Here is a 23,175-nt window from a genome sequence, read left to right as displayed (position 1 = left end):
TATCACATGGACTATCATTAACGATTATGAGGCCGCGGAGTGCTGATTTAATAAGTAAAAAAGTCCTAACCTTTGCATGTAAGTTTCACCGCTGGGACAGATAATAGAGGAAGTTTTCTGTGCGTGGTGTTGTCAGAGTTATTATTTTTTAATAATTTTTTTTACAACCACATGGTAATGCCTGACAATGAGCATGCATGTGTATGAATATCAGAGGTCAAAGAGGCTGGTGTTTACCAAGCACATACAAGCTGCAAGTACAAATAGTACAATGAGTTTAGCTAACAACAGTATTTTCTGTTGGAACAGAGCCAGCGTCAAAGTACAAGGACACTTTAATGAGGTCATTTGTTTTCAAAACCCAAAAAGTCCTGTTTGCGGGCAGTTCCGCTTATTGTAGGTCAGATCCCAAGCTAGCAATGAAAAAATTTACAAATATACAGAATCACACCCATCAGTCCTATTTTGTAAAGATAAGAAACAATGTTGAAAGTTGTTTTGAGCTGGAGGAGAACAGCCAAACAAAGAAGCCAAAGAGAGAGAGAGAGAATGAGTGAGTGAGCGGACGCCTCTGAAAACCACACTCACACACCTTACTGCGGAAACTCTGACAGAACTGTTGCCAAGCAACAGCACCTCTGCAGGCATGAGACATGCAGCAGTGCTATTGACGCAGCTCGCTTCAGGCCTTGTGACAACTAAAGGGATTGTAATCTGTTCTCCTTCGGAGCGCTGTGTAAGATTGCGTCTGCTTTGATATCTGTGTGAGAGATCGGACTCGGTTTTATGCTGTCATGTCGTTGCATTGCCCTAAACCATGTCCGGCGGCCCTAAAACCAACAACACCCTATAAACAAAACAACGGCATGGCACATTGGGTCAATATTTTAAGAAAAGGGTTGTTCACAATGGGTCATTGGCACACACAACAAATACGGAATTCATGGAAAGCATGATTTATGTTTTTTATTTTTTTATTTTTTTCTAAATAAAATGTAGGCTATTAAAGATGGCCATCTGACAGATTAATTGCTGATAAATGTGAATTTGTGGCAATTGATAAAGCAAATGACACATGAGCGGTGATAAAACATTGTGATCTCAGGTTTGGCTTAATAAAGACTGCCAACATCGAGAAAAAAGGTTACATTACAAATTTTCCAGCTCAGGTAAATGATTGATGACTAAAAGATGATTTATGTATTTAGCCTCTAAAGTTGGCAGAAAAATTACAGTTTGGAGTTTCAGTGGCAAATTGTTTAACTGTAGGCTAGTCTCATTACTGAAAGTTGTTACCTCCACATACCTTTAGGCTCTGATTTACAAAATCCTTCAAAAAAATATTTTCAGCTTTTTTTTTTGTGCATGTAACTGGACTTCCACCAATAATGGTACACAGAACGTATAAGGGGTTGTGGTGGTGTGAATACTGTCCTAAGAATCATTTTCTCTGATAATATTTCAGCAATCATCAGCAGTCATGTTTTATTCTAGACGCCTTTCTGTCTGTTTAGAATGATGAATCAATCATCTTCGGATCTAGATCAGCTGAACAAAAAATGCAGATCCAGTTCTGCATTGTCCTCTACATTTTTATGCATGTTCATCATGTGCTTTCATGCCTTGCAAACTTATATATAATTATATATAGTTATATATTTAGTTTTCTCTGATGCATCATTTAGAATGGGCTGAATATAAACCACTCAATGCTGTGCATTGTATTGTATGCAAAAGTGTCTATGAATGTCCTTATAACTGGCATTATAATTTTTTTTGGTGTCATAAGGTGTTATGTTGAGATGTTGATGGTGTCTGGATAATATTTCCACTCAGTGGATTGTGACTCCTGTTTGGACAATCTACAATGATGACTGTTACTTAGTATGTGAATCATGCATTAATAATATGAAATCAAAAATTTTAAATATTCATTTATCCACCAAAGTTCTCTCATATTTCTTGGAGATCATTAGACTGTTATTCTGCCCTTGAGAAGGCTGGTCTGAAATCTGTTTTGGTGAGGTAACTTCACATGCAAACGCTGACATGAAAAAGTCATTGCCTTATAGCCAGCCTAAGCTTCGGACGCAGTCATAGATAAACAAAGTAGTGGAGATACTGTAGTAATCTTACTTTAAATAAACTATAAATGAACAATTGATTGTCTTAAAATAATATATTCATACAAACACATGCAATGTATCAGTTTGAAATCTAAATATCCGTCTGACTTAATTAAACGAGTACAAACTTTTTGTCATAAAATACATTATAAAATACTAACACAGTTCTAAACATAGGACAAATCCTAATGAGGTGGCAAATCCACTAAAATGGCTTGAAAAAAGGAATAATCATCCAGAAAAAGAGAAGAAATAGAAGAGAAAGAAAGAACACTGTAACAATATATTACAACATACTCTACATTTAAGTACTCACATTGGAGCTTTTCTGTTTGTACCTGAAAATGATTTTTTCCCAACTCAGCCCACAATAAGAGCAGAATGCAGTACTGAACTCTGTGAAGTGGGTTATGCTCTTCAGTGCTGGTGTTTAACAGCAGATTATGCAGGTAAAACAGAGGGCAGCATTGTTACTAAGAGTGTGTGACTACCTGATGAGGGATGACAGCTGAAGCTCCAGCACTAAAGGAGGGTGCCGTATGCTTCATCATCCCAGTCATACTCCTCCTTCAGCGCCTGCCGCCTCCAGCTCGGGACCACCACGCTCGGGATGCTCTCATAGTTATTTGTTGAGGCCAGTGCACCTACAGGAGCACCAACAAATAAAATGCTGTGAGACAGAGATGTTCATCTGCACTGCCACGCCATAGCTGAGATCAGTAAGTGATTCCTGTTTCTCATAAATGAAAGAACAAGGCCATTTTCAGACATGTGCTAACCCAACAAAACCCCCCCTCCCAGATGTATTTCCATCAAAGACCGCCTGTGGGGCAACATTTTTCAGAGGAAGCCAGTACTATAAAATAACAATGTTTAAACACAAAGTTGTGGTTCTTAAATGATTATTACACATGATTTTACACATGAACCCAACATGGCATGACCTCACAACACAGGGATGTCTTATCTGTGCTGGCAGAGTTGTTGTAGGTGGGTGGGGAGTGAATGAACAGTGCTCTCTCTTCCCACCCTCAATACCCACGGCTGAAGTTCCCTTGAGCAAGGATATAGCTGCCCACTGCTCCGGGTGTGTGTTCACGGTGTGTTCACCTATCTCACTGCTGTTGTGGTGTGCACTTGGATGGTTAAATGCAAAGCACCAATTCCGAGTATGAGTTACCATACTTGGCAAATGTCACGACTCTCACTTTCACTTCACTTCACTTACATAAATGGTTAATGATATGAAAGTAAATATCGATGTATTTATATTAATAACACACACACACACACACACACACACACACACACACACAAATTTAGATGGGCACTATTACAGTACCTGCTCAGGACTTAGAAGAGAAGTGTTTATTAGTTTGCTGTCATAAGGCACCATTGAGACGGTTTCACAAATGTCAAGTAATTGTTGCCATGCTTTAAGGGAAAAACAGGAAAAAAAGGAATTTTTATTTTAAGAAAAAATGGCACATATTATTACTTTTTTTTTTTTCATGTACTGCACTTGGCTAACTGCACTGGATTACAGCGTTCTTGGACCCTCAGTTCGTTGGATGTACCTCTGTAGTAGCTGGAACAGTGACAGCAATGTCCTCTATCTTTATACCAAAGTCATTCTCCTTGTAATAACCAGGTTCTAGAAGCAGAGTTTGTCGGTTTATAACTGTAATCTATCAAAATAAGACAATCATTATCATAAATGATTCCTCACCAATTGATGTTGAACATCCCCTCTTGAAATGGAATAGTATTGGACTGAAAACCCACAGGCCCTATCAGAGAGAAAAAACAAAGACGGTTAGATGAAGAGATCAGAACATATCTTATGAATAAATATACCTGTATCCTGCATGTGGGTGTTTTCGAAAGTTTCTATGGCACCACCAGGATTAGCAATTGATTTGTAATAACTAACTAAATAAATAAATAAAATAAATAAAATAAGGTACAAACGGTACTATTGAAAAATATATTAAAATGTTTTTTCTATCAAAAAAATCTTTAACAATCTTTTTATTATCAATTTCTTATTATATTTTCAATGCTAACGAATATTGCTTATTAGGCACAATTTTTTTTGATGAATATGAGGTACATTTTTTTTATGTTAGAAAAAGGTGAGGAAAACATCTAGGAAAGTTCAAAAGAACAAGATTAGAAAATTAAACTATCTTTGTAAAACTATCATGTTTTTCACTGGTCCTATTTAGCGTATTAATGACATCTTTGTGATTAAAAAATTACTTTTAACACAATTTGTATTTACCGTGTAAATGATGTTTATAAACACAAATGCATTTTAATTTACAAGATTACTGAAATAAATATAGAATAAATATAAAAACAAAGTCCATAGACTTACATTCATGGACTCCCAAAGTAGTTTCCCAAACCATGACCTGTGCCATGACCATAATTTAAAACCACACTTCCCACAGTGCTCTTAGTCCCAGCATCTCCATGTTCACACCTAGGGTTGTAAGTAAAACACATGGAAAGTTTATCACACTTGACAGGTTTTGTGGTGGCTCACTGTGAAAAGTCTGCTGTGGATATGGTGCCCTCCTTGTGGAAGTAGTATGGCACGCTTGCTTGAAGAGAGAAATGCGAATGAAGAGGAGGAGATCCTCTACCTGCGAGTCCCAGCAGGAGAACGCTTTCTTGAAATCTCATCATGTCCCCATGAAGCTCTCTTGTGTAGGGCCTCCTATTAGAGTAAGAAATGGAGAAAACAGTTTGTCTTTCAGCATAAGCAATCCTATTACACTCTACAGCATCAATATACTCCCTATGAATATCATTCAGTACCTTCTGAAAGTCAGTGGGTTTACCCAGTGCACAGTACGCGTTATATCAGTAGTGCCGTCACTGTAACATAGAATGAGATGGTTTAAGGTACATAAATCAGCGCAGAATGCAATGCAAGATGAGCTTGGCCCTGTATTGTTTTTGTTTTGTGCACACAAACATTAAACTATGCACTATTAGTGCTATGAACCTCACAGGTTCCTGCCCTCCAGAGTCCACAAGATACATATCATTCACTGAGACAGCTTCCTTGCAGTTTCATTAGATGGACTGTAATAAATAAAAACAGTGCAATGATTTAAAAAATGACTACAGGTAGCTATAAATAAATATAGAGAACATTATTATAAAGAGAACAAAGAAAATTACTGAAAAGCTATATGGTCATAAGTGGACAGGAAGAGGAACGCATATTGTATTCAATACCTGTAGCTGAGCAAGAGCAGCATTAGCTCCACTTGCGAAATAGTCTCAAAAACTCGGCCCTCTGCTGTTCTTATGTTTGCTGTCAAAACAACAGTAAAGGGTTTTGTGATTCTCAAGAAAAAGGAAGGTAAGGTTACACAAAAGTAAATCATCTTCCGTCATTAAATCCTTAATGGCACTAACATGTTCTAACTGTTGAAAAGGTGTTGTTATTCGAATCATGAAAGCTAAGAAAGATGGCTAATATAGAGTGCTAGTGTCTGTTTCTGGAAGTAAATATCCCATTCATTTCTCCATACGTAAACTAATATTTAGCCATAATGGACCAAATTTACTGTAAAAGAATTACACTACCAATTTGTATGTCATTAAATAAATGAATAAAAAAATAAACAAATAACACAAAGCTTTACAATTCACAACCAGCTTGAAACAAAAGACAACTTCAAAATAGCGAAGGAATTTACTGGATATATAGGGTTTAGCCCCACAGTTCTGTACATGCGACACTGATCGACAAAATGTGCTGCTGTAAGCTCGGCAGCTCTGTGCCTTCTGGAACTTTTTTCTCAAGCCACACCAGAAGCTGCATGACTGCGACACGCATCTCTAATCTGTGGGAGAGAGGATGCTCACCCATCATAGCTGATAAGAACAAAATCACCTGCTTGAAACCAGACGGATGGCAGACGGAGGCGATTAATTGAAAGCAGTCAACTGAGGTCTGGCTTTAAGCCATAAAACACCAGAACTAAGATGTTTTCCATGCATGTTATCAAATGCAGTTGTTTTCAATTGAAAAAATTCATTCTGCAAAATATGTCAATAGAAAACTGAATACAAACAAACACCATCAGTAATAAAGGTCCCAATATGTTTGATGGAGGTTTTACGATAAGGGGCGATAAGGCATTGATTCAGCTACATTGAGCTGCAATGAATGGAGTCTGTCTGGCCTCCTAATGCGGCTTTATGATGTGATAAGGTGGCCCTCAATCTTTACGATAAAATTACGATAAGATACAACACGGTATCAGTCAACAGTGTCTATCGGGGTTATGACTGCTTTACAAAGGTCATTTGGGGAGTGTGTGTCCTCTTACATGAGCCTCTTTGAGAATACGCTGCTCAGTTCGCATCTTTCACTGCTTTTGTGGTCAGTACTGGAGAGTAGGTGGTGGTCAGAAGTTTGTCCTTAAAGACATAAGAAAAGTTAATCTGTAGTTAAAAATATTGTCTTTTCATCCATCTAGCAATCTACCAGCCATCCAGCCATCATCCATTCCCTTACCATCCATCTAGATATCTACCATCCATCCATCCATTCCATCCATCCATCAGATATCCATCCATTCATCCACCTAACATCCATCTAGCTAGCTATCTACATCCATCCATTCTCCGTCCATCAATCCATCCAGCCATCCATTCACCTAACCATCCATCTAGCTATCTACCATCCATCCATCCATCCATTACATCCATCCACCTAACAGCCATCTAGCTATCTACCATCCATCCATCCGTCCATCCATCCATCCATCATTCACCTAAACCATCCATCTAGCTATCTACCATCCATCCATCCATTCATCTAGCTATCTACCATCAATCCCACCATCATCCATCCATCAATCCATACATCCATCCATCCATCCATCACCATCCACCTAACCATCCATCTAGCTATCTACCATCAATCCAACCATCCATCTAGCTATCTACCATCCATCCTCCATTTCACATACCATCTGTCGTCCATCCATCCATCCATCTAGTTATCCATCCATCCATCCATCCATCCACATTTCTTTTCTAATTTAATTTTAATTGAAACATCATAAATTGTCTCTAATGTAATGTGGTACATTATATTTATTTACATATCTTGTCAATATTATAATTTTATTTCAGAGAGACCTGGAAGGCAAAATAAAGTAGCTAAAAATAGCTATGTAGTGTGTCAAAAAATAGAAATGGCTCCACACCAATTATAGCATCTACCTCATTTTGTCACATGGTGTTATGTGCATGATGTAGATGTGCGTAACTAAACATTTTTGACAGATGCAAGAACACAGACTTGTTTGCTGTCTCCTAGATTATAGTTACATATTTACATTTATGTTTTCAGCCTTTAAAAAGCCATATGGTAAAAAATAAACCAGGCTACTATTTAACACTTAATCAAAAAGTGAAAATCAGTTTTTAACACTTGAGGGGCTTGACTGAAACGATCTCAGCCATAATCAGCAAACAGATAGATTGAGACTCCTTATTTGAGCGTCCAAGCTTTCATGCACATACTAATAGTCTATATTTTGGATCCAGGTCTTACCTCAGGAGTGATGAGCTCATACAGGGCTTGGTTTGGTGTACTCTGTACCCACCCACCACCCTAACGTTGAGTTTCTGTAGATAGGAACTGCAGGTATGAGCGCACAGAGCTGTACGCCAGCAGCTGCACACAATAGGAATGGTAGCATGAAGAGTTCAGGTACACCTTCAACTCTTCTGTTATTCGTTTCAATGTGCACAAGAGGTCCTGGCGAAGAAGGTTAGTTAGAAAACTGTACAGTACACCAGCTAAGTATAATGCTATTAATATGAAAAAAACAGAGGAACTTGCCATATCTCATCCATTGACAGCAGAGTGTAAGAATAGAAGAATGGATTAAAAGGGATGTCGTTGCCTCGTAGATTAAACAGCCCTGAAAAAAGAGACACAAACTCAATTGTTTGGCCTGAGTTTTACAGAACAATTCAGAGAAAATCTCCTGCATGAGATGGCTTTGTGTTGTGTAGTTTTGTGCTTACATGCAGTTTCATCCAGAGCTGAAAGCCAGCACAGCGGTGGGCTTGTATGGATTGTCAACTTATCTGAGCTCGTATCTGCTCTACTTTCATTGGCCAGGTCCTCTCTGAACATCCGAACAAACACACACACAGGCACAATGTTAACTTCAATTACATCAAAACATTAAAGAAACAGTTCACCCAAAAAATCTACTGAATTCTGTCACCATTTACTAACCCTTACACTATGTCTTTTGGTCACCTCTTTTTAACTATGCAATTACAATAAAAGGGACCATAGAAGTTGAGACGATTGATTTGATAAAGAACCACTATTTTGATGCTATTCTGTTCAGTGAATCACTTATCCATTTCACCAAAATGATTGAATGACTTTTGGTTTAAATGATTCATGAATCAGACTGATTTGGCTCTCACGTTCACCACATTGACTCAACGATTAGTCCCTCAGCAGGAAAGATTATTAGTAAACAATACTGAAAAGTTATGATAAGGTTCCTCACAACACAAGGGTATCATATGAATACAGAAGACCTTATCTTATATTTTTATATTAACCTGTATCTTATTTGAAGCTTGAAAGCTCTTTTGTATGGAAAAGAGCAACAAGCACAGAATTTCTCCTTTTAGTCCCCACAGAAAAAAAGCCAGTTATTTTAGGTGTTGACTATTTTTAGGTTGACTTGGTCTTGGCACCAGAAAGAACTAGAATATCCCCTCTGTCAACTGTCATTACTGTAAGTTATATCACTAGTCATTAAAGATTAAATCAGAGCTTTATTGCTCTGTTTGTCATCATCTTATGGTCCTCTGTCCTATTAGCTTGCTACTTATCAGTCAAGTGAAGCTGATAAGAAATGCACACACCGATGACATTGTCAGGTAAGCGTATGGGGTTGTCAGGAGGCAGAGGAGGTCGACCTGTCCATATTTTATCCACCAGGTTATCAGGAATAGACTTCAGGATCCGGCCCGCTGGAGCCAGGTTGGTGTTGTAGACGTCAAATGTGTCTGAAGCAGCAAAGAATAGTAACCAAATGATTCACGAATGATTTGGATAATCTTTGATACTTGATTTGTTTCTCCTCATGTGATCTTTTTAAAGAAATTATAGATACATTACCATGCATTCAAAAGTTTGTTTCAGTGAGATTTTTAAAATATTTTTAAAATAAAGTCTCTAATAACCTCACCAAGGCTCCATTTATTTGACGATGAAAAATATAGTAAATATATAAGCAATATTGTGAAATATTTATACAATTTAATACATTTTAACAGCAGATTTTTTTTTTTCATAATTATTTGATGAATAGAAAGTATTTTATTAGTAGGAAAATATTTTGTTAGCTCTGTTTGCTCACCTACAGAGAAGAGGAGCATGGGTCAAAGCCACCTGACCTCCCTCAGGGATCTCTAGGATTAGCCAGTTGGTAATGCTGCGAACGGGAGGCTGCGAATCCAGCAGAGTTAGACCAGAATAGAGTTAAAGACTCAGATCAAATGAACAACAGACAAATTAGGGGAAAATAAATAATTCCTAACACAAGCAATCAATGGAATAGCATTTTTTAATATCCTTTGAATATGTATTTTAAGACATTAATTCACCCACATGTTCAACTTCACTTAGACAAGTTTATATTTACATTATGTTTAGGCATTTAGCAGACGCTTTTTTCCAAAGTGACTTACAAATGAGAAAAATGGAAGAAAAATCAAAAATCCACAAGAGAGCAATGATATGCAAGGGCTATAACAAGTCTTAGTTAGCTTAACACAGTACAAGTTTTTTTTTTTAATTATATAATAAAAAGAAAACAGAATTTTTTTTATAAAACATTTTTTTAAAGAAAACAAGCAGTTAGTAAATGAATAGAGTGCAAGGCTAAAAGGGGCAATGTTTGAAAGAATAGAATTAGAATAGAGAGTGCTAGAGTTAGAGGGTCAAATAAAGATGGAAGAAATGTGTTTTTAGCAGATTCTTGAACATGGCTAAGGACTCAGCTTCTCGGATTGAGTTGGGCAAGTCATTCCACCAGGAGGGAACATTTAATTTAAAGAAAGTGATATTGTGCCTCTTTGCCACTTCACAATGGAAAAATAAATTTTTAAATATTAATTTCACTCTATAATTTACTCCTCACCATCTCGCTCTAGCTCCCAGTTACAGTCATTTGTCTCTCTGCCTGAATCCAGTAGCGGCTATCGGTCCACAAAACAGCCTTGTTTTCAGTAATTACGTGCTGTTCCTAGAAAAACTTAAAACAGACTTTTGTTCGGTATAACAGAAGACAGAAGTAGGCCGTTTGTCAAGGACCAACAGAAGTGACAAACATAATGTGACTGAGAATGATGCATGGTGATACAGCAATACTATGATCAGCTGGCTGTGAAACACACCTGCAGAGCCAGTGAAGCCAGATATCCAGGCCAACCTCGCATCTCTGGGGGCAATGTACTCACTCTGCCAATAAAACCACAGTCAGTTACTGTCACGTAGGTAATGTCTGACAATGAAGAAGATTGAAAGAGCAGAGGAGCTTTAGAAGGTCAAAAATTAATTAGGGCTTAGGTCAAAAATGGCTTCAAAAGTGACAAAAATGCAACATATATTTAAAACCCGAGGACTAAAAATCTATAAAAAAAACCATCTATCATTTGATTTATTAATATATAAATATATTAATTCTAGGCCAACTAGTTTTGGATTTAGCATGTGGTGTCTATTCATATAATACATTTATTTAGACGTATTTGACATCAGTGTATGGCACGGTTTGTGATTTTATATGGTTAGAAAAATAAAAATGTAAAAGAAAAGAAATATAAATTCCAAGGCATCAGTATTGCCCCTTAATATAAAAGTTCATTTCTGACACTCTTTAGAAGTTTAGTACCAGATGAGCATCTGTGGCTGGGATGATGTAGGCTGAGATGTTCAAGGGGATCATGGATGCGTCTCAGATCACGAAGCCTCAGAGTCGTGTTCACAGCTGTTGGTGGCAAATACTGGAGCAACAGGAATCATTTAAATATATTGCATCAAAATTATTTTGTATCCATTAAAATAGTTAAAATGTTATCCTCAATCCACAAATGTTAAATATCACAAATTCAATAAATTTACTCAATCCTTACAATAAAGCACTGAATTTCAACCCATAATCTGAAATTCAGCTCATATAAAAGAGATTGAGTCGACTTCAACTGGATATGGCAAGAAAAAACTATGTTAGCAAGACAAGACATAGAAAGTTCACAGATAACACACACACCTCACTGAGTTTCAGATTTGGGCTGTGCATGACCTAAAAAACTGTGTTTCTTATCAGAAAAGAAGATTCTCCTCGCTGAGAGGCCGAATTAGGCCTTGTGTGCTGGAGACAGGGTTACTATTTTTCCCTTTCCATCGCTCTCTGAGCTAAAAATGAGTCTTAAAACATGAACAGAGTAAGGATAGAAGAATAGCGAGTACCGGAAGAATTGCAGAACAGTTCCTCTCACTGCCTGACCCTTCCTCAGCCCACCAGCATGTCTGCCTCCTGTGATGACACGAGAAGAGACACATTCCAGGACACCAAGTAACTGTTTTAAAACTGACTGTCAGCACATGTGGTGAACAAAGGTCAGCAATTGTGTGTTAAATTTATGCCTTTATAATTCAAGACGACAAAGTTTTAGTATGTCAATATGATTGAAACGGTAAAAGCAACCCAACAGCTGCGTTACTACTCAAACATACATACAAACATGCATAAAATCTAAAAAAAAAAACACAATGTAAACAAGCCAAATATAGTAAGCAAACCATATATATCATAATTTTATGCAAAATAATAATAATTAATAACTAAAAAAAAACACGGTCAATCCTACATAGAATCATATGTAAACATATTTGTGGTTTACAGTTAGAGTGAGCAAACAAATGACATTTTATAGCAGAATTTCATTTTTTAGGCTAATGACATGGCAAATATATTTCTAACACACATAAACCAAATACACATGACACAACAACAGATGGTGAACAGAAATGTTGCCTTAATGAAAGCCTTACTCATACAGTGCATGATTGTCACATAGTTACACCACACCATCAAGACTAAATCCCCATCATATACACATTTTTTTGTTACCTTCAAGAACCACAAGACACACAGCCAGTATCCAGCCTGAGGAGCTCATTTTTGCAGACCATCTGCTCCAAGCAAGTCCACACACAGAGTGTGACAGCGGGGCACGAGTGTTCTGTCTTGTGCACGTCTGTGCGTGTGCGTGTACAAGGTTGTGTATGTCCCTATCTGAAACTACATGGTATTACCAGAGGCATCCTAACCAGATCCATGTGCAATAGCTGAGGGGAAGGAACTTTGTCTGTGACTCTGATCTTTACTACTGTAATAAAAGCACAGTGCCCTCTCTCCCGTATGTCCTTCTTTAATGTGCAGTGCATTTACCCAGGCACAGCGAAGCAATTGAAGTCGTCATACAGTAAATTATAGCCAATGTCTCCTGTTACATATGTACTATAGGCTAGTATGATCCTAAACTCCACTTCAGTACCCTCTTCTAAAACAACAACACTGCATTTCAATGCAGAAGTTTTGCAAGAAAGGTTTTTATTGCGCAAACACTTAAAGGAATAGTTCAACCAAAAAGGAAAACTCTGTCATCATTTACTCATCCTGATGCTGTTACATATCTTTCTTTGTCCCATTGGAACACAAAAAGAGATGTCAGTGTAGTGCCATTTTGACAAATCTGAGCAGTACGCAGGCGGCGTAAGCCATTCTATATTAGCTGTGCCACAAGGATACGTTTTTTTACATGTATTTTCGCTTTGTTTTGAAAACAAACAGCGCATCGGCGCAGCGCAGCTGACACAGAAGAGCGTAAGCTCTGAATTGCCAAAATGGCGCTACGCTGATTTGGAGAGACACAGAGGAGAGGAATTGTTGAATAAAGTTTTTTTTTGTTTTCTTTGTGTACAAAAGTATTATCTTCGCTTTATAACGTTACGGTTGAATCACTGATGGCAGATGGAGTATTCTAACGATGCTTTTTCATACTTTCCTGGACCTTGAAACTGTTATTCATTTGGCAGTCAATGGGACAGTCTCAAGCCTCCTTGTTTTCATCCAAAATATCTTAAATTGTGTTTCGAAGGATGAACAAAGCTTTTAAGGGTTTGGAACGAATGGAGGTAAGTGATTTATGACAAAATTTTCCTTTTTGCGGTTGGAGTAACCCTTTAAGCTCCAAAATTATCTAAATCCATTATAAATGCACCATAAAAATGTAGTCTATGCAGTTTGAGTACTGTATTACAAGACTTATGAAGTAGCTTAGTGTGATAAACAGATTTCAAATTTAAGTTATTATTCATTTAAAAAAATGTTTCACGACTTCAAAAGTCCAGAGGATTTAACATATAATATATGTTGGACCAGGTTGATCCAAATTGTCATTGGTTTTCTAAGTGCAAAAATATACACAAGAGCAGCAGTGGAAGGGATGATTTTCTCCAAATAACAACTGACATTTCTGGTCCTGTTGTTCACACTAAGGTATCATATGGCTTCAGAACTTTGATAACATCCATCCCTCATTTACTTAGTGTACAGAAGAGCAGCTTCACAGCATTCTCAGTTGTGTTTTACCACAGAATAAATGCTCTATCAAGATTTTAGAATCACAATAATGTGACTAAGTAATGACATCATTTGAATTTTGACTTCACTTTAAATGACATCCATGAGTTTACTGTGTGCGTTTTGGCCCATTTTGACCAAAACATTACTTCGATTTCAAACAATCCAACGATCGCCGTGACTTTGCCAAGTGAGACATGTTTCCTGGATTTAACATCTTTTTGTTGATTCTGGATCGACATTACTGTCCAAAAATATAGACCTATCCCTACCCCCTAAACCTAACCCTGCCCATATTTTATTCCTAATATCAGAGGGAAATGATAAGTGAATAAAAAGGGCGTAGAAGTCTCTAAACCCTGATTGTAAGCCTAAAAAAAAAAACCCTGACATCTCTTGAAAACATATCCCTCAATTCTGATTGGTTGATGGGAAGGTTGTTCCAGGACATGTACTTCCCACCCAATCCAACAGAAAATAAACTTTGAGTTCATCTCTAATAAACAATAAAAGCTCAGATAAATGAAATAATACTGCCATGTCACTTGATTGTTATATGAACAACAATTGTCTAGACAGAGAAAATTACTGTGCCGTCCACAGTCAGATCCCAGCGAACAGCTGAGATGCACGTCTGGCCGTTCCTCTGCCACCAGACTCATTACTGCATAGCAAACAGTGTCATTTGCAGACTAGGATGAGATTTATCTCCTTACTGAGATGTTGTATTCTTATGAGCAGATTATTAAAGTGTTCAGAAAAGTTTGAAATCAAAATTAGTTGCTATTTACTTTAAATAGTGAACATCGCTGGGTCTTATTTCGAATTATTCATATGTGCATTTTAAATCAATTGTTGGAATACATCATTTTTTATCAAAAGAAAAAAACTCTTCCCTCAGAAATATATTTTCCTTTTCCAATTGACATCACACATCAATAACAACATAAAAATACTGTAACAAAACCATAAAACCCAGCAAAAGGTCGTTACTAATTAACACAAGAACCCACAATCAAGTGATGATAAGATAAAACCACAGGCCCAACATTTCAGAGCTCCATCATCAGGAGCATCTTCTGAGTAAAATTTACATAAGAATAAAGACAAGACACTGTTTTGTTACACAATATACTGTACATCCAGAGCTAAATACTCGACACATGCAAGTGTTTACTAATCAACCAACAGGGGCAGGGCTGCTCCATTATTTTTTCCATTTTTATTTTTTTCTGTCTGTAGTGCCCTAACTTGATATAAAGGGAAATATTATACAGCATAAATGCCACTGATTTTATTATTGACAATTTTTTTGAACCCTTATAGCTGAATCAGAGCAGGAACATTACTTCCTTTTTTTTTTTTTTTTTTAGCTTGTAATGCAACTGGGAATAAATTAATTATAGTGATATGATACATGATTGATTCAATTAATCCAAGCAATTCAAAGACAGGAAACATATAAAGAAGCCAGATTTCAATAAATCATACATTCACATATATACTAAAAGTGCCTCATACTTGCTTTTCAACCAGATTTAATTAGCCTGGTTGACAATTTCCTATTGCTGCTTATATAAACACTAGCATATGCGATTGCACATACTTTATGCAATAAATATATATTCAATTGCACCCTTATTTACAAGCTTGTAAACACACAGACAGACTCATTTATGTCCTGTGCACATTAAGTATGTAGATTTGTGTGCTCACATGCCAGCGAACCCTCCCCTGAACCATGGCTGTCTTCATTATTTGCTCAATGAGCACAGTGCTCAAAGTTTATAGACAGATATTAATAAATGGTAGCCCTGGCAAACCGTTCCCCCTGGTAATGTGGATCAGCACAGGGAGCTACAAGCAATACCTCCACTGACACAGAGCAGCAGAGCCCAGATAGCCTTGCACTCACTCCATATATCATTGATCTCAATCAGTTCTGAGAGCAGTCCCAATGCACTCACACACTACATAATCCAAACTGTACACCCACTGTAATCTTTGACTCAGGTAATGCAGCAGTCTCATATGATATGTGTGCCATTTAAGTCCATCACTACTAAAGTATCTATGCTGTTAAAAGGGTAAACGTTCACCCAAAAATGAAAATTAGGCTGCGTTTAACTCACCCCCGAGGCATCCCCGACTTTCTCTTTCCAAACACACAAAAACATACAAAAAAAAATTAAAAATATCTTTTGATCAATCTTCAAGCTCTATCATTGCAGTCAGTGGGTGTTGCATTGCTTCAGGTCCCAAAAGATTTTAAATAAAAAGCGCCCATCCATTAAAAAAAAAAATTGTCTCACAAAACGTAATTATCACTTGAATCTGGCTGCAAAGCTAAACCAACTAAAGACCATCAATCAGTCAAAAATTTATTTTTAAAGTTTAAACACAACCTAAGCTTGGGTTTTAAACTTTAAAAATACATTTTTTAATGCAGAGCAGAGACTTAAGGACATGAGATCATTTTGACTTGGGTTAGTAAGAAACCACCTAGCAATGCACTAGCAACCATTAGACCGCCATATTTCCTTTAGAAAGGTACATATCTTAGCAAACTGTTGACTGTTTTTGCTTTTTACATTTGTTTCCCATGGATACTGACTGTGTCCCTTACCTGCTCACTGTAAGTCTCACGCAGGTCAATCATTATCTAGGATGTGACCTACAGTAGTTACTGTTAACTGCCTAGAAGTGCTGGTACATAAATCATAGATATCAACGCTAGAGACCAAGGACACACGCATGTGTTGTTCCACTTTGAAAATATGTTATGCGTGTGGCCATTGAAAACAGAGAGACAGAGGAAAAGAATGTGCCTACAGAAACAATGTGAAGTGTGCAGAAGAAATCCTTCAGGAGTAGCATATATAGTACAGTATGAAGACTCAGAAGGTTGTGTTCCGGGTCACATAAGATAATCAACCAGTCTAATACATCAACTTCAGTCCTCAGTCTCTGAGCAGAGGAAACAGAACCCAGTGCACTACAGAGCCCCTTCTGTCAACACAGACAATTTTAGGGCGTCCCAAAGTCACAGACTATGAACACAGCAATTTCCCTTTAGATTAGATCGATTACTGTGTTTTTTGGCATAGACAATTCTTGGCATTCTACATAGAAGTAGAAATTTCTCCTTTTAAAATGGTAATTGCTGCATACTCATTTTCTAAGTATGCCAGATTAAAAACAGGTGGAGGTTTAATGAAGTTTGGCAGCATGTTTGAAGTAAAAGCTTTGTAAACCATCCAAACGCCAAACACTTGCGAGGACATATTTTGTCACTGGGGACTGAACATGCTTTCTGAATGTGATCTTGGAATCTACAATGTTATCATGCAGTATACAGTTTTCAAAACCTACAAATGGAAGTAATGAAATTTGAAATCATCATGTGCTGCAATACACCAGATTGTGATGAAAGGAGACAGGACCGTAGGACAACACATTGGACCGATCACAAAACCAGATGCATGTCAATCAGATTGATGTCATTGACAAGTCAAGCAAAGTATATATGCTAATGCTTACTGACATATTAGAAACTATTAATGCGAATGCACCTTTATTCTGTTCATTGGATCTGCCCCTTAATTTAACTGATATTCCTGGACTCAATCTGCAAATAAATGAGATAACCTCAGATTGTGGGACCCTTGAAGTGGATGTGGAGTGGGGCGAAGACGTGTGGAGAAGGTTTCCGCAGAGCCACGGGAGCTGTCAGATGCCAGTCAGAGTGACTGATATTGGGTTGGTGTTCGATCCGATGCTGGTCCCTGATCTTTGTAATCAGAAACCTGAGAACGGGTCAGGACGGGTCAGGAGAGATGGATGTTGAACTTCCCTCTCGCTGTGCTTAGACACTCAGAGGCGGAGGAGTTTTTACCATAATCAACGGGTGGTCTCCGGGTTGCAGGAGTAGAGCTGTACCACACCACACAACACACAACCACACACACACACACACACCACACAAACACACAGTCACACACTCCTCCACACTTACTCAAATGCACCCCATGCTGCTCGCACCAGAGGAAGAGACCCCACGCTGTGTCTACTCCTCAGAATTAATGAAGGTATGTGGAAGTGCTCTAGTTTCTGATAACAGAGAGCGCTGAGCTCAGTGCTCCCTCAAAAAAGAGAATAGGCGCCTGAAGTCCTGTTTTAAAAACAAAATGCAGGCACTGTCTTTGCCACGAAGAAGGTAAAAAGTATGACCTAAGCAAAAATAAAAACATGTCAGTGAAAGTAGGGAGAAAAAATGTCACTCTTGAATCTCAGATAGTTAATTAAATGTTGGTTTTAATTTTCTAAGGTTTGCAATTTTCACAAGCCTGTTACCAAACAAAAACACTGAATAAACCATAATACATAAAAGCAAACAAAATAAATACAGTAGCAGGTATGGGTAACAGGGTTTGCCAAAACAGGCCAAATGATGCTAGGCTCAGTTAGAATGTGCAACTAGAGTATATTAGTTTGGAAGACGATGAATATACTTGCCTCACACTTACAATAAAATATTACTTTGCTATTGATATTTTATCTTATTTAAATAATTTAAGTGTTAAAGAATTGATCTCAATGCATGCAGTCAACACTACAAGTTTTTATTTTAAAAAATGCGGAAAACGGAATAATATTTTAAAGCACTAATGTGATTTATTTCTAATTGGTGTCAATTTTAAAACAATGTTACATGACGATTTGTAATAGGGAGAAAATCTATGTATAACAGAAATTTGTATGTTGGTCATTAAAAACAGGTAACTTAAAACTCTTTTTTACAAAAATAAACTGAATAGATTAAGCAGTGTCAAAAAATTATGACTTTGCGCATGATTTTGATTTGTTGAATACCAGCTATGAGAAAGTTGAGACCACTGAGCTGAGACAGGCCAAACTCCATTCATGCTAGGTTTCTTCAATTTCAGCTTATCAACCATCTAATAGTTTTCTTACAACAACAAAAAAAAAAACAAAAAAAAATTGTGCCTCTAAATGAATTTACCAAAATATCAGGACACCACCTGTATTCATGGAAGGTGCCAAGTGTCTTTGATGATTTTCGGGTTGCTGGGTATTTTAATATTACTTTGTAGCAGAGTGCAATATTTATTTCTCTTCCCCTGCATTGGTCCCTCACATTAAATCACTATATGCCCCTAATAAAAATTGCTCTATCCCTTCACTCCTTATAAAATATTTATGGGAGAGAAGAGAGGGTGAGGGGTGCTGAAAACAAAGGGATCCCAGCCAAGGTCCTTTTGCAGAGGAAAATGGTGTAAATGTGAAGTTTCTACTTATAAAGTCTGCTCTGTTAACAATTTATGGGTCAAGAGTCGCTTTTTTTTGTACCCAGAAAGCACAATGACAAAGAATAACCTTCCAGACTCTGCAAGACAACCCTACAAGCCCTCTGTTTCCTCTCTCTCACACACAGGAGAGACTAAACAAGTGTGTCAAGACAACACAAAGAAACCAAACAACCTTATATTATGCTGAAACTCAAATTTTTCCCCATCAGAAGGCCCTCACTCGATATATAGACTAGAATTGGAAACAGCCTTGGACATCATGTCTTAACAGTGTGTTATTTGAAAGTGGGAACAAAGAGAATAAAAGCAGATCACTCGTCTGTCCACTGATAAACCGAAATATCTGGTTGACCACTAAGACAATGATTTTATTTTGCTGTCTTTAGTTGCAGTCCAACGCATATTCAACTACGTGGTATGAGAGTCAGTCTGAATGTCTCTTTCCCACACGTCCTAAATGGGGATAATTTCAAATCACAAATGTGGTCATCTGAATGTCTGTTTCAAAATCTAGTGAACTACCTAGAGACGATCTGAATGTAGCCCATCTCTCATCCTCGTTTTGCCCTGCAGTGGATGCTTAAGTGCACATGAAAAGTGAACATCTCTTTTATGTCTCCGCGGCACCCAGAGTGTACACCTTCCGATGCTGCTGATGAGAAGAAGAGTAGGCGTTGACCTGTCACAACAGGTTTGTGTGTTTTGTACCCGCTAGGATGAATTCGGCACTCATTATGTTTATGAATGCCGGTCAGTGTGGTTAGACTGGACCATGAGGTGTGTCACTGAATATTAACCCACACTGTGGCCAAATGAAACTTTAAAGACATGCAACAGATAACACATTCAAGAACATTTATTAAACCCTTTTTTTCACAAGTAGCTACCAACGGTCAGCAGAAGCTATATTGACAAGACTGTTAATGGCTGGACCCTGCTTGTGCATTAAAGCCGATGACAGGTATCTTTTCTCGTCTCGGAGTGTTATACTTTATTTAAACTTATACTAATATATTCTTATACATATACAGTACATCAAATGCTGTTATTGTTAACTAAGCTAAAACTACTGGAAAAAAGTAACCCTCAGTAATAATAAAAACTGAAATAAAAGTATTATAATAAAAACATAAAAATAGCATTATAAATGTTGCGCCCTGACATCTATCTGAAAACAAATAAGTACAAAAATTAGTAAACTAAAATTTACATAAAATAAGCAACTAAAATAATATTAAAATGAAAGTAAAAGTGAAAAAATAAAAAAGGCAATTCAAAATAATAAAATAAAAATGTGTAATGTGGGGTGTTTTTGTAGATACCATAAAACAATTTGATCACAGCATCACACACACACACACAACACAACACACCACACTCCAACACCTAGCATCCCCTTCTTCTCTCTCTCTCTCTAATATTTTTACACCTTTTATTGTTCAGATTTATTTTTTAGTAATGTTTATGTTAGTTAAATCTAATGTCTGAAGTCTCTAGACTATAAAGCACAATTTACATTCTACTTTGGCAAAGAACCACCCAATTTATGTTTTTGCAAGCTTCGGCTAAATTTTTTATACCATGGAGACAAATGACAAAAACCTTAATTTTTTCTTTATTTTATGCTAAATTGACTACATTGTAATCAGATCTTCATCTGAAAATCCTCTAAGTGAGAATGCAATTAAACAGTAACGCACATATCATGGTTTTCTATCCCCACTTAATTATCAGCCAAAATGACAATATCTCTGTGGGAGACAGTTTGTGAATGTTCTAAGCTTAACTCAGCTCATTTAAAGAGGTCATCTTTAAGGGACCCTTGAAACGTTTTTGTGTCGATTTTGATCAAAGTGTGTGTCATTTGACCAAGAAGATTTTGAGAACCATGTGAGGTAGTTGTGCGTAAACCACATCCCTAGACTGTAATGATAAAAACATCACAGTCTCCATAACCAAATGAGACTGGGCTGATATGAGGGCGCAACTCATCACATCTACCAGATGCCATATAACTCAGACCTGGTGTGATACCTTATTCTTAAAACCACGACTGCCCTCAGCAAGCTCCTCCAGACAGAGGGTCACGAGGAAGGCTCATTTGGTGATAAGAGATGGGAGGAAAAACTAATCTAAATGATACTCAGAAGTAAAAGACTGTACGCAGCAGACTCAAGAACGGAGTATATGCCATCACTTCGAAAGGTACAACAACACAGATCATTTTGGCATCCCAACAGTGTTCAGAAAGCGGGGGGGGTCTCCACACATTCCATGGGGAGCTGTGCTTTCAACTTCACTTTTCCACTCAATATTTCACACTTAAGTCTGGACAGTTTAAATTATACATTCATTCCAAGGCTGGTGTATTTTTAAGGTTCAGGTCAGTTTGCAAAAAGAAATAAATGAACTTCCTTTTAGCACTTTCAAGTAAGCATTAAGTCTCAACACAGCAATGTGTGGAAAAAACTCACAGCCTGTTGCACAAAATGAAGTCAGCTAGAGAATGGGATGGTATAATGATAGCAAGATGCTGCCTCGCTAAATTCTGACAAATGGCAATTATCCTGAGGCATTTTTTCTAAACAATGCATAGCCGCACACCAGACTTCCATCTAGACTGTTCCCGGGAGTCCGCTATTCTGCACGTTTTCAATGTGGATATGGTCCGGTGACAGCCAGACCGGGAGTCGAGTGTAAGGAGTCAGTGTGAGTGCCTGGTGCGGCTCAGCAGGTAGAATTAGTCTGGACTCAATGGTGACTGAAGTGTAAAACATCGCAAACAAGCGAGCGAGCAGGTTTGGTAAACAGAGGAATCAACCCAGAGATGAAGGAGGTCCTGGGATCGGTGCAATAGCTAGGCTTTCTCAGGGAACAGGCGCGACAGTCACTGCCACAACCGCTACTGTCCCTCGTGCGTTCCTATCGTGGCCAGTCAGCAAACATTACCCCTCAACAACTTCCCCTTCCCCTCTCTGCAGGCAAATCCGCTTGTCTCTTGGCGCCTTTGTTGCTATGTTGGCGATTCTCTGCATCTGCACAGTAGATGATCCTGTCAATGTATTGCCTCCTCTAATTCTGGAGCCAACACGGGACTAGTGTCTTCCAGTTGAATTCACTAAGAGGACTCTGCATGTATTCGTCTCAACTGGGGAATGTCCTGGCAATGTAATCCAGAGGTGGACACCCTTATAATTCAGAGACCAATCACGCTCAAACCTCCAACACACGTCTTCGGCCCGTGTTCATGAGCCGGACATCTACAACACGCTGGCCAAATGGAACCCTAACAGCCTCTGATTCTACGCCAGGGCTCGACATGAATTGTTAAATTCCTTCCTCCCTTGTTCCTAAAGCTCTACGACTTGTAATATAAGTTAGTGCATATTCCAATAGCACTAGGAGCCTGTACGAGTATGAATGATCTCATCAATAAGTGTCAAGGAGGGTCCCATGTCTGGATGCACATTAAACTCCCAGAGGTTTTAACCTCATCGCAGCGAGATCACTCAGCTGAGTGAGATTTTCACTTCTGGACAGATGAGATCTATTATGCGAGCAACTTTCACGTTCACTACCGTCTCTCAGTTCATACCTGGCGTGCGGACGTCGGCTCTTAGAAGTATTTACATAAACATCACAATCAATAGACTGGAAGAGGGATAATATGCTATGTATACCGTGCCGGTACACCACTGTACCCCCCTGTGTACAGCGTTTAGTGAATAATGGCCTGACGACTTCTACTAAACAACTGGCAAAGTGCAAAAAAAATACTACCCGGCTGTGCCCAGACAAACATGCTGAGAATTTGTCTCCCCGCAAAGTCCTGGATCAATTGGTGAGAAGGAGGAGAGCACCATTGGGGCCACAGACGGGACAGAAAAGAGAAACAAAGACCCCAGGCCAGCCAGGATCCAAGAATGTTACACAGGATACTGTGCGAATTAGCTGTTGTTTGTGTGGGGGTGTGGCTGTGGTGTGTGGTGTGTG

General features: G+C 38.0%; 1 pseudogene; it reads right to left on the bottom strand.

Moving 5' to 3' along the window:
• Nucleotides 1-2,599: 2,599 nt before the first annotated feature.
• LOC122144496 lies at nucleotides 2,600-16,511 on the bottom strand (annotated as a pseudogene).
• Between the last annotated feature and the right edge of the window lie 6,664 nt (nucleotides 16,512-23,175).

Source organism: Cyprinus carpio, unplaced genomic scaffold, assembly GCF_018340385.1.
Source record: "Cyprinus carpio isolate SPL01 unplaced genomic scaffold, ASM1834038v1 S000006696, whole genome shotgun sequence".
Taxonomy (NCBI): Eukaryota; Metazoa; Chordata; class Actinopteri; order Cypriniformes; family Cyprinidae; genus Cyprinus; species Cyprinus carpio.
The sequence above is the reverse complement of the archived record's forward strand: the minus strand, read 5'-3'. Positions and strand labels throughout refer to the sequence as shown.